We start from the raw sequence: 17,122 nt of genomic DNA on the forward strand, positions 1-17,122 counted from the left end.
ACCCGAGCACCGTACGGACGGTGGTAAGATCCTCCACTTTTGGCTGCGGCGGCGGCAGAGGGATCCCAAACTGTACATATGTCGTTTGGGCGGCGCTGATGGCAAACCACTATGTACAGCGCATGTGCAGCGTTGCTACGTACAGTGCGTGCGTTGTACATAGCGGTTTGCTGGCGGTGGCTCTTGAACGCCGTATGGATAGTGGCGGGACCCTCTGCTTATCTAGTCTATCGCCCTTCTCTCACAGGGGAATCTGAATGCCACCCCAGACTGCAACAGTCCCGATAGGTGGGATATTATGTTCTTTGTTTTTGTCTACATGTATAGGATTCTACATGCACAGCCCGTATTTGAATGTCCAGACTGTGTGTGGAGCCATCAGAAGTGGGGTCAGCACCCTTGCTGCCATGGAGGGCATTGTCTTTCTTGTCCCCTGTGCCAGGAGTGGGCTCTCTTCTTGACCAGATTTCAAAAGCGCCCTGTGGGTCATCAGTTCAGCCTCCTGCAAGAGTTGATCTGCCCCTCTTCTGGCATCCCAGGAAGAGACTAGAGCAGGAGTCAGCAAACTTTTTCAGCAGGGGGCCTGTCCACTGTCCCTCAGATCTTGTGGGGGGGGGACTATATTTTGAAGGGGAAAAATGAACGAATTCTTATGCCCCACAAATAACCCAGAGATGCATTTTAAATAAAAGGACACATTCTACTCATGTAAAAACATGCTGATTCCTGGACCATCTGCAGGCAAGATTTAGAAGGCGATTGGACCGGATCCGGCCCCCGGGCCTTAGGTTGCCGACCCATGGACTAGAGATAGAAGGGGTGGCACAAAGAGAGAGAGGGGGGACCCCTGAGAGATTGCTCCCAAGGGAACATAGGTCTTGAGTTAGGACAATGGTTGCCTCCACACACTCAGCATGGTTACAATGGGGACAGGGAGTATCGGCCAATCTTAGATGGTAAAGGAAAAAAACAAACAAAGCCAGCCTTTCACTTCCACTGAACAGGCCCACAGTGCCGCAGAGATTGCTTCCTGAAATTTCTGCTTCCTAAGGCCCGGGAACCTGATGCCACATTGAGTGATTATCCTGGAACTGCACACTAGAAGGATTAAGGAGGCTGTAACACAAACCCTTATTTGTGTGGTCACTATTTAGGGTGGTGCTGAATATTCAAGTTGAAACTGGATATCTCAGCAGAGTTGAATCCTCCCTCCGAAAAATACTTCGATTGTGTGAATGTTCACCTCCCCCGCTCTCTTTTGAATAAAAGCGCTGTTTGGCATCATTTCATCCCCTGGCTCCTGCACCTTCCTAAACTAGTCACATGGGTGATTTTGACGGATTCAACGTGCATGGGTTGAGGAGCACATGTTGTAACAACCTCGCTGGAAGCTGAGCAGGTATTGAGTTTGGTCACTTCCTGGATGAAGTTCCGGAGTTGCGGGGTCAGGGAGTAGCTCCCCCATGTGGTGAACCGCTGAACAGCAGGCAGCACCTCCTTGCGATTTACCCTCAGGCCCTAAATTGGCTCTTCTCTCCTACTGAAGTTCCCATTTGAAGCCAGCAAATGCATCCTCTTTTTTGGTCTTCAAAATATGGCAACCCTAATCTATCTATCTATCTATCTATCTATCTATCTATCTATCTATCTATCTATCTATCATCTATCTATCTATCATCTATCTATCTATCTATCTATCTATCTATCTATCTATCATCTATCATCTATCTCTATCTATATCTATATCTATCATCTATCTATCTATCTATCATCTATCTATCTATCTATCTATCTATCTATCTATCATCTATCATCTATCTATTTCTATCTATCTATCATCTATCTATCTATCTATCTATCTATCTATCTATCTATCATCTATCTATCTATCTATCATCTATCTATCTATCTATCTATCTATCTATCTATCTATCTCTCTATCTACCTTTAAATATATATATGTATTTTTATTAATTTTTACATGAAATTTCCAAAAAACATACAACATATTTTCTCATCTTATTCAGTGTTTTGGACTTCCATCAACCACATCTGAAGATTTTTCAGTCTTTTTCAGTCGATCTGCATTTCATTAATTTCACTATTACTTTTAATAGTCCTTCGCTAAAAATTCTCTTCATACTTTTCTCTGCAATATTTCATGTAGTCCTCCTTGCAAAACTTCTAGCGTAATCTGTTGATTACAATTGCTTTTCAAATAGTTCGCATATTTACTCCGGTCCTCTGAGAATCTCTGATCCCCCAGGTTTAGAATCCTTCCTGCCATCTTGTCTAATTCTGCATAGTCCATTAATTTCATCTGCCATTCCTCTTTCGCCGGTAATTCTTCTTGTTTCCATTTCTTATTTCCATTTCTGTGCCAATATTCTTGCTGCTGTATCTATCTATCTATCATTATCTATCTATCTATCTATCTATCTATCTATCTATCATCTATCTATCTATCTATCTATCTATCATCTATCTATCTATCATCTATCTATCTATCTATCTATCTATCATCTATCTATCTATCTAGTTATCTAGCTATCTAATCTATCTATCTTATCTATCGGCCCAAACATATGCAAATATCCCACCCTACTCCTGTCTGCAAGACGGAAAAACACAAATCCATTGGGGTCAGAAACCGACAGCGACTGGGAGACCCGGCCATCGTCCTTTTCCCCCCCAAAGGAGCTGCCGCTTCTCTCCGGTGCGACCTGCTACGCTCTTGCTCTCTCAACCACATACACAGTTGTTTTCTTAAACAGCTCTCCTGTTTGCTGATGCTGCATTTCCAATTGCAGCTGTGGACTGCCCTGAGTGGTTTGTGGCAAAGGGGAATGACTCAGCAGAGGAAAGGAAGGAGGAGGAGAAGAAGAAGAAGACACAGGGATCATTGTCATTGCTGGAGGCTTGGTTCCCGCCCCCCTTCAAATGAGAGAGTCGGAGGAGGAGGAGGACGGGAACCCTAATAGCCAAGATGGTGGCTTTTGTAGGTGGCTGCTGCCAGATAGAATTTCTGTTTTCACCAGCTTGGAAAAGAGTAGAGTCCTCTTCCCCTTGCCCAGATTTAAAATGCCTTGGTTGTTTTTTTTTAAGAAAAAGCTGTCCCTTAGCTCCATTTTCATTTGTTTCTGGCCCCCAGAAAGCAGGGGAAAAATATTTCAGACATTCCGCGCACCATTTCTGTCTTTCTCATCTGCCCGCTTGAATCGAGGAGGTACTTCAGCTTGCACTTTTGCCTTGTTTTGTGGGTGGCAGCTGTGGACTCTACCCTATCGGTTTCAAGCTTTTGGTTGGTACATTTCCTTTGCCTGCAGTGGTATTCTGTACCAGAGGGTTGAGCATAGCATAGACTTGAGACCTGCTGGCCGATCCCTTGACCATTTGAAGGAAACCAGCAAGGGTTTCTGATCTCCCCTGGCTTGCTTTACTAATGCCAAGAAACTGGACTAGTAGACAGCCGATGATGCAGGACAGGCGAAAGGAAGAACCAAACTCATTCCCACAAGAGGCAGTGAGGGACACCAACCTCTAGAAGGGTTTTAAAGAGGATTGGACAAATTCATGGATGAGGCCTGTTGACGACTGCTAGCCATGTTGGAGCCAATGTTCTTTCTCTTCACAGTTGGAGGCAATACATAATGGTTTCGAAAACCAGTTTCTGGAAACCACCAGAAGGGAGAGTTCTGTTGTTGTGCTTGAATCCTGCTTGTGGGTTTCCCATGGGCATCTAGTTGGCCACTGTGAGAACAGAATGCTGTGCTAGATGGGCCATTGGCCTGAACAGCAGGCACTTCTTATGTTCTTATATGTTCTTATTTCCTGCCCATTCTGGTTGAATTGTTGAAATGAAGAAAGCAGGGTGTGTGTGGGTTGGTGGGGGTGTCCCCCACGAGTGGATTTTCACATATGGCAGGACTGTGATTGTGCTGGGCCTGGGGGGTAACCCGTGAAACACAGTCCAGGACCGGACCAGAATCCGAAGGTTCCACTAGGAGTCAGTCCAACAGGGCCAAGACAGGACACGAGGCAGGAAACCAGGCAAGGACAGGTACAGGATCTCAGGCAGGATCTAGCAAATAGCAATGTTGCTCCCGCAACCTGGGGCGGGGTCCGACAGCCTTTTCTCTTTGTCGGGGTAACGGCCGGTCCTGATCCCACGGTGACTCACTCCCTGTTTTGCCCGAAGGTGAGCACTCCTCCTGCGGGTACTCAGGTCTCTCCTTCTCTCAGACCTTAGTCTCTGCAGCTTGGGAGATGTTGGTGGGTTACTAGACCCAGGGGCGCCTCAGCCTCCCCTGACCCAACCGGTAGTGGAGCATCTGTAAGTAATGGCCCAGCTGAAGGCAACAAGGTCATCCCTGCATCTGGAGCCAGGGCAGGCTCAGGCCCCTGACTCGGCCCAGCTGGTGCTTGTTGCAGGGGAACCTGTGCTGACCGGGACTCTTCAGGATCAGGCCCCAGACCTGGTTCAGATGATGCCTGAGGCAAAGGATCTGGTGCAGATTGAGTCTCCTCTGGTTCCGAGCCCGAGTCCCCGGCCATCACAGTGACCTCCTTTTGGTTCTGGAACTCAGAACAAGTTCCTGGGCTCAGAATTGTTTAATTCGCCGTGGAAGTTTGTTGTGTGAATATCTATAAAGGTAAAGGTAAAGGTACCCCTGCCCGTACGGGCCAGTCTTGCCAGACTCTAGGGTTGTGCGCTCATCTCACTCTAGAGGCCGGGAGCCGGCGCCATCCGCAGACACTTCCGGGTCACGTAGCCAGTGTGACATCGCTGCTCTGGCGAGCCGGCACCAGCGCAGCACACAGAAACGCCGTTTACCTTCCCGCTATAAAGCGGTACCTATTTATCTACTTGCACTTAGGGGTGCTTTCAAACTGCTAGGTGGGCAGGAGCTGGGACCGAATGACGGGAGCTCACCCCGCCGCGGGGATTCGAACCGCCGACCATACGATCGGCAAGTCCTAGGCACTGTGGTTTTACCCACAGCGCCACCCGCGTCCCGTGGATATCTATAGCATGAGCCAAAGCTAGCAGCGAGCAAGTGGAAGCACCTACGTGATAGCTAGCTCCTTCCTCTTTCCCAGATCTGCACCAGCACCAGTAAGTGCTGGGAATGGCAATTCTGAAGCCTGTTTGCTCAGATGCAACTGAATGAGCCAACTCTTCCTGGGTAGCCCCTGCCGGTCTCTGTGGACAGTCGTGAGCTAGATGAACCAATGGTGTGACTCGCTATTGGGCAGCTTCATATGTTCCTATTCTCCCCTACTCTTCAAACAAAATATATTGGGGTGTTAAGGTGAAGCATGCCTCCCATGTTAATTCTGCAAGCCATGTGGAATTGGTGATAAGCTCTTGGTGGGTGCAATGCGGGAAGGCGTGGAGCCCAAGAGAGAGAGGGCCAGTTGATTGATGTCATTGCCTTGGTACACAAAATATATTTCGTTGCAGTGGAGCTCTTGGAGCAGAAGCCACTGGATGAGGAGGGTGGGAGAGGAAATCTCATCTCAGGAAATCAACTCCGCCGATTTGTATTTAATTGCCGTCCCCCTCGATAAGGAACAGTCCCAGAACCCAACAGCTGTCAGCACCCACACGGCCAGAGAGTTAAAATTATGGGCAAAGAGGAGGCCAGGATGTTTAAATATGGAAGAGGGACGGCCTGGACCGAAACTTGAGCAAATCGAACCTGCTTGTTATGATCATGCTATTACATGGAAATGTGCAATTATGTCCGAAAATTGCATGTTTCTGCTGGTGGGTCAGGCAGTCGCCGTTTTACTCATTTCCTCCACAAAGGGATAGAATGGAAATCGCCAGATGCCAACTGCTGAGGGGAGGGAAAGCTCCCCTCCCCTTCCAAGACATTTTGACTCAACTTAAGGTCATTTGGAACGCTATTACGGGGCCCTTGTCAAGGACAGAAAATCCCAGGTTCCCGGTGGCCGTGCACTTAGAATATTGATTCTAGTTCCTAGAGAAGTGGTGGTGACTCCAGGAAAGCTAAACTGTCTTCTTCCAGCTCTACTGGCCCCTACTTGCTTTCTAAGCCTTCATTGGACATTTCTAGAGCTCTCCAGCTTACCTTATGCTGCTTGTTGTGTTTGGGTTTTGGTACTGACATTATGGAAGACTTTCCCAAGGTGCTTGGCGGTGCCCTAAGAGTTTTCCAGATACTTACTCCAGATACTTCAAGATCATCACCCATTGCAAGTCTGTTTCTGGGTTTGATTCAATTTTTAATTTCAAAGTTTTAAGACAATGTATCTGAACAGCAGCCTACTCCCGTAGGTATCTGCCTAGTTGTTGAAATGATCTAAGATCCGACTCTGGGTGCCTTGCACATATCTTCCGAAGGAAGGTGTGTAACTACCAGTGACAGGGTCTTCTAAGTAATGGCACCTTGCTTGTAGAGCCCTTTCTTCTTTCCATTTGTTGATGCCTAATTCATTGACTTTCAGGTTCCGGGTGAAGGCTGAGGCTGCCATCCCAGCTCCTTTCACCTGGGAGTAAGCCCTGCTGGATTCAGGAGGATTTACATCTGAGTAGACCAAGTTAGGGTTGTTTCCCCATGCATTGGGTTCGTGGCAGAAAATCTGCTTCGCTTAGAAAAAGTCGCAGGCAGAATCTGTTGCATTTCCAGACCAGGGTGGGGTTTTTAAGGCACAGAACACCACTCACTGAAGCGAAGTGCTGCGTTGGTCTAGTTCGCGAGCAGGAGACTGGTTGGGAACCTCAGTTCTCTTAGCGTGGACCTTTCTGCAGCCAAAACAGCACCACCAAGGCAGACAAAGAGCTATCAGCAGGCTTGGGGAGACACTAGATCAGCGGTTCTCAACCTGTGGGTCCCCAGATGTTGTTGGACTACAACTCTCATCATCCCTGAGCTCTGGCCTTGCTAGCTAGGGGTGATGGGAGTTGTAGTTCAACAACATCTGGGGACCCACAGGTTGAGAAAGGCTGCACTAGATGAAGATGGAGCACGCTCCTTGGGCACAGAATGCTGTCTGAGGGTGAAAGCGGAGCACCATGGGTGAGGTGGGAATGGAAGGGAGTATTTGGAAAAGGGGCCAGGGCCGTGAACAAGAATATTCCAGAGGGCAACCCCATTTTTACACATATCCCCCCTTTTTTTACTTGCTCTCCCTCCCTTAAAAATAAATTAAATAAATACCGGCTACACTATTGCTTCTCTGTAGTAGGCAATTTTTCACAGCAGAGAATCTGAAGTTGAAAAGAGGGGTGGAGTAGGGACACGACGAACCCCGAGATAAATCTCGAAGCACTGCAGATTGCAAAGCAAAGCCTCTTTCAGAGGCCAGGGTGGGTTTGGCTGCGGTTTCGCAAATATAGTCTCCAGGGTGTGTCCAGGGGAGGTTTGCAATAACAAACTTGGCCTGAGCCCCACATGCCAAAAGGAGAGACAATGGCAGGTTTCCCCCTCCGGCTGTGATCTTGTGGTGTTGTGTGGTTGGGTGTGTGTGTGCGTTGGAGGAGTGGCGGGGGGGGGGCGAAAGAGAGAGCAGAGGGAGGGTTGTTGATTGCTGGTGCTCATAAGGCGGTTCAGGAGATTTATGAGCCAAAGCCTGCCTCGCTTGGAATGCTTCGTGGCTCGGGGGAGTGGGCGTCTCGGCGGATTAATGGATTCTGGTTTTTACCTTGCAAGCTTGAATTTCAAACCCCAACCCTGTACAGACTGGCTTGAAGTTTATTTTCAGCCAGTGATGGCTGCCGTTTTTATATGCAGAACGGAGAAGGCTGCTCCCAACCAAAGCTCTTTCAGGTCATACACACTCTCTCCATGTACAGAGTCCGTTTCTGAACCACTACAAAGACCGGGCTCTCGTTCAACAATTTTTGACCCCTTCCTGCACAAGTGTCTCCCATAAGCCCTGTGCGTAGGCCGTGCCTTTCCTCATCACTCCTCAAAAAGCGAGAACCGTTTTGCATAAAAATGCACATGTGCTAACTTATTTGCAAATTAAGAAACAATTGCAGTCACAGGGCCGTCTTAAGCATATCTGGTGCCGTGGTGCAAAGCTCCCTCTTGCGGCCCCCTCCCCCTGTTTCCCAGAGTTTGCTGCCGGCGGGGCTGGAGGAGGTGGGCAGCAGCTGGAGGGCGGCTCCTCTGGTGGGGAAGAGGCAGAGGCTGGACGCAGGGCCTCACAGTTCAGCTGGCCACTTTGTGCCACGGTGGCCATGGCAGACGGAGGCTCCGGGTGCAGCGCTGCTTCGGCGTGGCATGGCAGAGGCGGGTGAGGGAGGCGAGCTGATGCCGGGAGGTGCCGCGTCCAGCATCTGCCTCTTCCCTGGCACCCTCCAGAACTTGGCGCCCCGGCGCCCCACACCACTAGCCTCTATGGGTAAGGTGCCCCTGTGCAGTCATTTAAATTAGACACGCGTCTCGTCATAGCTGGGAAGATTAGGACTAGGTGAAAGCCTGCTATCCAGTTGCTACTAACTGGGATGGAGAGCTTCAAAGCTCCCTCCTGCTCTCCCTTGTTTAGGTTCTTCATCTTCAAACTGAACCAAGCCGCCTTTCAAATAGAGGACGGTGCTCTGTAACAAGGCCACTCTACCCACGAGGAAGCTTTGCCAGACAGGCTGTACCTCTTCTAGCAGGAGCAAAGTCCCATCTTTTGGGACACGCCATTTGGTTGTAAAGAAGAAATGCATGTGGCATCAACTTAGAGTGTAGGACAGGGGCAGGCAATATAGTGCCCTCCAGATATACTACTACTACTACTACTACTACTACTACTACTACTAATATTATTACTTATACCTTGGCCATGTGGCCAGGCCTCCGCAGCCACTCTGGGCGGTTTCCAACAGAATATTAAAACATGATAAAATATCAAACATTAAAAACTTCCCTAAACAGGGCTGCCTTCAGATGTCTTCTAAATGTCAGGTAGTTGTTTATCTCTTTGACATCTGATGGGAGGGCATTCCACAGGGTGGGCGCCACTACCAAGAAGGCCCTCTGCCTGGTTCCCTGTAACTTGGCTTCTCACAGTGAGGGAACCGCCAGAAGGCCCTCGGCGCTGGACCTCAGTGTCCGGGCAGAACAAAGGTGGTGGAGATGCTCCTTCAGGTATATGGGCCACAGTTTCCATCAGCCTTGGCCAACGTGGCTGATGGTAATGAATTAAGAGAGTTGTGGTCCACAACATTTGAAGGGCACCAGGTGTCTCCTGCTGGTGTAGATCATTATCAGGTTCTACAGAGCGTTGTCCATGTGTAAGGTGGTTTGCACAATTTAAGAGAACAGAGCTGGATTTCGGGGAGCATGGTGGGTTCCCCCATACTGGGCACTGAGCTGCAGAGGTCAGCGTGACTATGATGTACTGAACGCGTACAACAGAAGGCGAGAGGTGGCGGGGGGCACATTTTGACCTTGCATAGGGCGCTGCTGAAATTTGAATTACCAAAGTCTGCCCCTGCCTAAGAGTCATGCAGTCTATAAATCAAGATGCGTGCGGCAACTGAGGAGGAAGAGAGAAATGTGGACACAGCAGTATGCACTTATTGCAGTTGCCTGTACAGTGGTACCTTGGTTGTCAAACTTAATCCATTCCAGGACTCCTGGAAAGATTCAAAAACCAAAGCGTGGCTTCCGATTGGCTGCAGGAGCTTCCTGCACTCAATCGGAAGCCATGGAAGCCACGTCGGATGTTTGGCTTCCCAAAAATGTTTGCAAACCGGAACACTCACTTCCGGGTTTGCGGCGTTCGGGAGCCAAAACATCCGAGTACCAAGGCGTTTGACATCCAAGGTACGACTGTACTTAGGACCCTCCAGCGTCCTTTGTATTGTGCAGTCACAACAATTTGCGCTCATGATGATATCGGGGCAGTCATACGCAATCCTGCTTCTGATACTGTTTGTACCTGGAAAGGTTTCCAGGTGGATGTGCTGTTTTGCTTCCAGTTGGCGCGCATCCTGCAACATACAAAACGAATATGAACAAAAGGAAGACAAAACAATCCTCTGGATCCCACCCCTCTGGGATGTTAACAGCCCATCAGTGGGTACCAGCACACTTGGTACCCATCAGTGGGTACCCATCAGTGGGTACCACACAGACTAGTCCAGGTGTCGGAGGATACAAAAACGGAAAAGGAAAGATTATTAATGGATAAACATGCAGACACATATCCTTCCAAACCCCCATGCCATGTTATTGTTTGTTGCATGTTGACACTAAAGCTTTAATTGTGAGCAAGCTGTGGCTGATGAGGGCTGTGGTTCAAAACATCTGAAGACAACCAGGCCTGTGAAGACTGGGACTGAAACAGTTTGGAAACAGATTATTTGAAGGAACGCCTGCACCCATATAAACCGCTCCCCCCCCCCCCGGCCCAAGACTGGCCTCTGAATCCCCACTTGTAGACTTGCTGTCAACATTAATCAAAATAGTGTGTACTAGAGATGCGGTCTTTTCGTTGGTGGCCCCATATCCCTGGAGCTCTTCCTAGAAGAAGTTCAAATGGCTCCTTCCTCATTAGTTTTCATATGTAACATAAAAACCAAATTGTTCAAATCTCCATTCAGTGAAAAGTATTGCGAGTTGGGTTTTAAGCTGCGGCTTTTAGCTTTTGTCACTGGGATGTGTTATTTGGATTTTAAAAATAAATAAAATTGTTGCAGGGTTTTAATTCTCTGCCGTAAGCCGTCTTGGGTGGTAGCAAGCCCCCAAAGGCATCACTTAATTGCACTCTTAGCAAGGAGTACGCCCGGCAGAACAAAACAGGACTGACTTCTGAGTAGCCTTGGATAGGACTGCCCAGTTAATAAATAAAACAGAAAGGGGCTAGGAAGAGAAATGGCCGGCTTGCTGTTAGGTGTCACCTTCATCCCTCTCTCTCTCTCTCGCTCTGTCTCGGTTTCTGCCAGTTTCACCCTGAAGGGCATGAGATTTTGAAGGTCACTGCAGAGCCGGCTGTTGCATCCTGTCCAGCAGTGCAGAGCAACACAGCTGTCGAATTGTCAGGCTGGCCAAAGGGCGGCTGGGAGAGGCCTTTTCTCCAGACTTATGTCAATGTTGTTTAGAGGGATAGTCGGGATAATTAGCAAATGATCTGAGGGGTGGGGGGTGGAGAGTGCAGTTCTTTTGCTGCAGGTAAACAGGCCTAGCCCTCTAGGTCATTGGAAGACACTGAACTGCGCAGAGACAGAGACAGAGCATTAGGGTTGGGGGATGAATTCGATTCAGTTTGCATTGAAAGGAGAGCCTAACTAAGCCTCTCTTTCCGAAACAATATGTGGACCGAAATGCAGCCATCAAATCTGCCCTTCTCTAAATTTGGCAGTGAAGTTCTTCATCCAAGCAATGTGTACCAAAAATGCATATGCTCGTAATGTACGCTGTGGGTTAAACCACAGAGCCTCGGACAGGCCGATCAGAATGTTGGTGGTTCGAATCCCCTTGACGGGGTGAGCTCCCGTTGCTCGGTCCCTGCTCCTGCCAACCTAGCAGTTTGAAAGCACATCAAAGTGCAAGTAGATAAATAGGTACCACTCCGGTGGGAAGGTAAACGGCATTTCCGTGCTCTGCTCTGGTTCGCCAGAAGCAGCTTAGTCATGCTGGCCACATGACGCGGAAGCTGTACGCCGGCTCCCTCAGCAAATAAAGCAAGATGAGTGCCGCAGCTCCAGAGTCATCCGCGACTGGACCTAACGGTCAGGGGTCCCTTTGCCTTTAACTTATGTGCATTTAACATGTGCACATTCAGCTTTGCAGGCTAGGCAATTTTTTTAAAAAATTAAAAGGCAGGCAGCCATCGGGGGGGGGGGGGAGACAACCTTTGGCAATCCTGCATTTTCACCCAAAGTGTTTTGACTATACACCGTTTTGGCTTTAGGGATATGCCTGGGGTGTATTGGTGAAAATGACATAGAAGTTCCCATTACTGTGTATGAGGGGGAATTGGTTTGCAAAAATGTGTATATTAGGCAATACAGTGGTACCTCAGGTTGCATGTGCTTCAGGTTAAATACGCTTCAGGTTACAGACTCTGCTAACCCAGAAATAGTGCTTCAGGTTAAGAACTTTCCTTCAGGATGAGAACAGAAATTGTGCTCCGGCGACGCAGGGGCAGCAGGAGGCCCATTAGCTAAAGTGGTGCTTCAGGTTAAGATCAGTTTCAGGTTAAGAACGGACCTCTGGAACGAATTAAGTACTTAACCCGAGGTACCACTGTATTGCACATTACATCCCAAGACTGGGAAAATGAGAAACTGAGAGAAACCAAAATGGGTGGCTTTTCCCATTCCTACAGGCTATAGATGAACAGCAACTGTGCTGAAGAGCACACATTTTCACTTAAGATCTAAACAGGGTCAGCCATGGAAGGAGTCAGTGCTAAGCTTTGTATCTGGAATATTTTCTCTTGGGAAGTGAGTGATAACTAGGGATGGACGAATCTCACTTTCACAAGTTTTTGCCCCGTGTTTCAATCCATTTCTACATTAACCTGCAATTAGAAACATAAACTTTCCCTCAAAACATGTATTTTCAGCACTGTTGCTGCTTTTGAGGTGAGCTGTACCACTTGCAAAGTGTACAGACTGCTCCCCTCTGTACAGGTGGAAGGAAGTTCTTTGTACCCAGAAAATTAGCTGTTGAGGAACGAGCTAGGCCAGAAACCTTTCTCCCTGGCATTTTAGCTTTCTGTGTGCAGGAAACCCCTTCGCATGTAGAAGCCCTCAGCCGTGTGAGCTCCTATCCCACAATCTGACACAGCAAAGCCCAAGCGCAGGTCTGCCTGTGAGAACAACATAGCCCAGGTGGGAAAAGGGGTGCCCTCAAAAACAGGTTTCTGCACATAAGGATGTCTTTTGTGCTGAACATAACCAAGGAAGTATCATGAAGGGCATTTACTAGCTGATTTCCCAAGGTTTGAGGTGTCTCGAGTTAATGGTTTAAAACAAAACTTAAATAATACAGAAAACGCGGCTTTAACACCACCAGAAAAACCCAAATAACCAGCCAAGCCAAAAGCTGTTGTTTTGCTTTTAATTATTTGCTTGTTTTTATCCTGTATTTTATTCTGTGACCCGCCCTGAGATCTCAACGATGAAGGGCGGTGTATAAATCCTAATAAATTAAATTAAATTAATTGAGGAAGGTTGGCTTGCAAGAGCAGCTGCTCTCGGTTGCTGCTTTCATCCCATCTCCCAAGGCCGGCCATCCTTCTCCCACACAGTAATTGCCAAGCGAGAGAGGCTGGCTGGCTGGGAGTGTGGGCAGTGGGCATGGCGCAGAGAGATAACCTCAAGGTCTCAGCTGCAGATTGATCTTCTGTGGGCGGGAGGGAAGTGGCACGCTTGAGGAAGCCCACGCCGTAAACATCGGACTGCTCTGCAATCAGAACACATTCCTTTCCCTCTGTACCCTGAGACAAGCTCCCCTGGACTTTTCGAGGTAGAAGAGTTGTTTAAGATGCACCAGCCATCGAAACCGGTTCTAGGTTTCCAGCAGCGGCCGGTCAGAGAGGTCTCCGAATCTCCTTCACGCGTGTCCAACATGTATGTTTGCTGGTGCCTCTGGTCGTTGCTTGGCTACGTTTGGTTTGTTTAAATAAAAAAATTCCTTCCAGTAGCACCTTAAAGACCAACTAAGTTAGTTCTTGGTATGAGCTTTCGTGTGCATGCACACTTCTTCAGATACACTGAAACAGAAGTTGCCAGATCCTTCTATATAGTGAGAAGGTGGGGAGGGGCATTACTCAGAAGGGTGGTGGGAATGGGAGATTGGCAGATAGCTGAGATGAGCCTGTTGACGACTCTTAACGACTGCAATAGGTCTTACAGGAAAAGGCAAGGGGTGAGAAGGTGAAAAATGGCTTAGTCATGTATAATGAGATAAGAATCCAATGTCTCTGTTCAGACCAGGTCTCTCCATGGTTTTGAGTTTGGTAATGAGTTGCAATTCAGCAGCTTCTCTTTCCAGTCTGGTTTGGTTTGTTTGTTTTGCTACATTTCTGAGCAAGGAAGCATAAGCCATCCACAAGACCGGAAAGGAAAAGAAGGTTTCCTCATTCTTAGAGCCAAACAACATGTGATGTTAAGTGCATAGGAAAAAGTAAAGGGACCCCTGACCATTAGGTCCACTTGTGACCGACTCTGGGGTTGCGGCGCTCATCTCGCTTTATTGGCCGAGGGAGCCAGTGTACAGCTTCCGGGTCATATGGCCAGCATGACTAAGCCGCTTCTGGCGAAACCAGAGCAGCGCACGGAAACGCTGTTTACCTTCCCGCTGGAGCGGCACCTATTTATCTACCTGCACTTTGACGTGCTTTCGAACTGCTAGGTTGGCAGGAACAGGGACCGAGCAACGGGAGCTCACCCCGTTGCGGGGATTCGAACTTCCGACCTTCTGATCGGCAAGCCCTAGGCTCTGTGGTTTAACCCACAGCGCCATCCGCGTCCCGTTATGTGCATAGAATCATAGAATTGTAGAGTTGGGAGGGACCTTGAGGGTCATGTAGCCCAACCCCTTGCAATACAGGGATCTCAACTGAAGCATCCATGACAGATGGTCATCCAACATCTGCTTCAAAGCCTCAAAGGAAGGGGAGTCCATAACCTCCCAAGGGTGACCGTTCCACCGCTGAACAACTCTTTCCGCATGTTTAATTGGGATCTCCTTTCTTGGAACTTGAAGCCATTGGTTCTAGCTCTACCCTCCAGAACAGGAGAGAGCAAGCTTGCTCCCTCTTGATTACCAATTGCAGCTTTCTTTCTCCGCTGGCTGGTTGGGTGAGCAGGCAGGCAGATTCTCACTATACAGTGGCATCTCGGGTTACAGATGTTTCATAGAATCATAGAATCATAGAGTTGGAAGAGACCACAAGGGCCATCGAGTCCAACCCCCTGCCAAGCAGGAAACACCATCAGAGCACTCCTGACATATGGTTGTCAAGCCTCTGCTTAAAGACCTCCAAAGAAGGAGACGCCACCACACTCCTTGGCAGCAAATTCCACTGTCAAACAGCTCTTACTGTCAGGAAGTTCTTCCTAATGTTTAGGTGGAATCTTCTTTCTTGTAGTTTGGATCCATTGCTCCGTGTCCGCTTCTCTGGAGCAGCAGAAAACAACCTTTCTCCCTCCTCTATGTGACATCCTTTTATATATTTGAACATGGCTATCATATCACCCCTTAACCTCCTCTTCTCCAGGCTAAACATGCCCAGCTCCCTTAGCCGTTCCTCATAAGGCATCGTTTCCAGGCCTTTGACCATTTTGGTTGCCCTCCTCTGGACACGTTCCAGTTTGTTCCAGTTATTCCAGTTTCAGGTTACAGATGCTTCAGGTTACAGATGCTTCAGGTTACAGACTCCGCTAACCCAGAAATAGTACCTCAGGTTAAGAACTTTGCTTCAGGATGAGAACAGAAATCGCACAGCAGCAGCGGGAGGCCCCATTAGCTAAAGTGGTACCTCAGGTTAAGAACAGTTTCAGGTTAAGAACGGACCTCCGGAACGAATTCAGTTTTTAACCCAAGGTACCACTGTACTTCAATGTATAACAGCAACATGTTTTATTACTGATAACCTTATTATCATCATACACGCTATCAGCAAATTCCAACGTGGATCCGTATGTAGGCAAAATGGTGCCACCAATTCACAAAAAAAGCCCTAAATAGGGAGAACCATAAAAACATTTTATATGGGAGGCTAATAAATAAATTGCTGCTGCTGCTGCTGTTACATTGTGCAATGCCTCTGAAAGCAAGTTCACAGAGGAGTCAGCTTCCCCCTGATGCAGGCAAACAACACGCTCTGTGCTGCCTCCAGCCTCGTGGGGCAACTTTGCTGTGCTGCAATGCTCAGGTGTGTTGCAGCGCCCCGCCCGACCCTCTGCATCCGAGCAAGAGTTGTGCCTATAACACCAAATTTGGACCGGAGCTTGTGCTTCACTCACGCAGTGAAGCTGCACCCTCTGTGCTTGAAAAACCCATGCAGCACAGAACAAGTATTTCAGGGGATGGAAGGATGTGGGAGACACTGCGACCAAGGAGGAGTGCAGCGGCAGGGATAATTAAATGAAGGTGGAGGCCGAAGGCACAGGAGAATAATGGGAGGCGGCTCCATTTGTCGGGAACAGTCTAAATAAAGACCGAGAGCAGACAGAGGAGGGGAGGGAGGGAAGAGTGCAGGGCAGGGTGTGGGATGAGATCACGGAGGGCCTTGAAGGACAGAACAAGGAATTCAATGCCTCGCGCACGGCGAGACGCGATGTGTCTGGGGCACCTGGGAGCAGCCAATGATGTTAATCGTGATTCCCTTAATGTGCTTTCTGAAGGAGCAAAGATGGGGTGGCGATAAGGACTGCAGGAGTAGTGAGATGATAGATGGGCATTTAGGGTGGGGAAGCAGAGACAGGAAGGGCAGGGAGGCACCTTTGTGGGAAGGTGGCTGGGGACGCTTTGTGCTGGGGACGGGAAACAAAAATTCAGTGTCAACGTAAGCTGGAATCTATAGCCTGGGTAATCATGGCAATATTGATGGGGTGGCGCGTGGCGATCAGAGAGGGTCCCCGGACGTTTCACCGTCTATTGATCCCTGTGCCACCACTTTATTTCCCGCTGCCACCACCCAGGCCCTACCTGGTAAAATACTGAGTCCAGTCAGGGTTAAATTGAAACATAAACTTTTGTTTATTTATTGCAGTTTAACAAGCGTGTGGTTTCATAAACAGTATCAGTCAATTACATTCATGGGGGTGCCTATCCAGACCTATAACTTCCGCTCCCTGCTCTCACTCACTAAACCACCTCTCAGATATTTACTTGTCTACCTAGCCCCTAACTGTTCCTGACTCAGCCTATTTTGCTACACCAACTCAAGCTACCCACAGACTCTATCCCAATTCACTCCCACTCCAGCCTACCACCCAACGAACTCCTCACTTCACCCCTCCCAGAGCTGGTTTTATAGTCCCTCTGACTCCACCCCCTGGATTCTGACTGGGCAGCCTGTTTAACTATTTCACCTCCAGCACTCTCTCATATGTTAACGTCACATGGGGAAATAGTAAATTCTGGAGAAACCTTCCAGGGGCCACGTAGCAGGGTGGGCAGGATCAGGAGCAAAACTG

The 17,122-nt window shown here is 48.5% G+C and overlaps 1 protein-coding gene across 5 annotated transcripts in view; it reads left to right on the plus strand.

The window, feature by feature from the left end:
- Positions 1-17,122, plus strand: part of ZBTB7C (zinc finger and BTB domain containing 7C) — a 235,269-nt gene that overhangs the window by 196,989 nt on the left and 21,158 nt on the right. The window lies entirely within an intron of this gene.

The sequence above is a fragment of the Podarcis bocagei genome (genome assembly GCF_964188305.1).
Source record: "Podarcis bocagei genome assembly, chromosome: 11".
Classification (NCBI taxonomy): domain Eukaryota; kingdom Metazoa; phylum Chordata; class Lepidosauria; order Squamata; family Lacertidae; genus Podarcis; species Podarcis bocagei.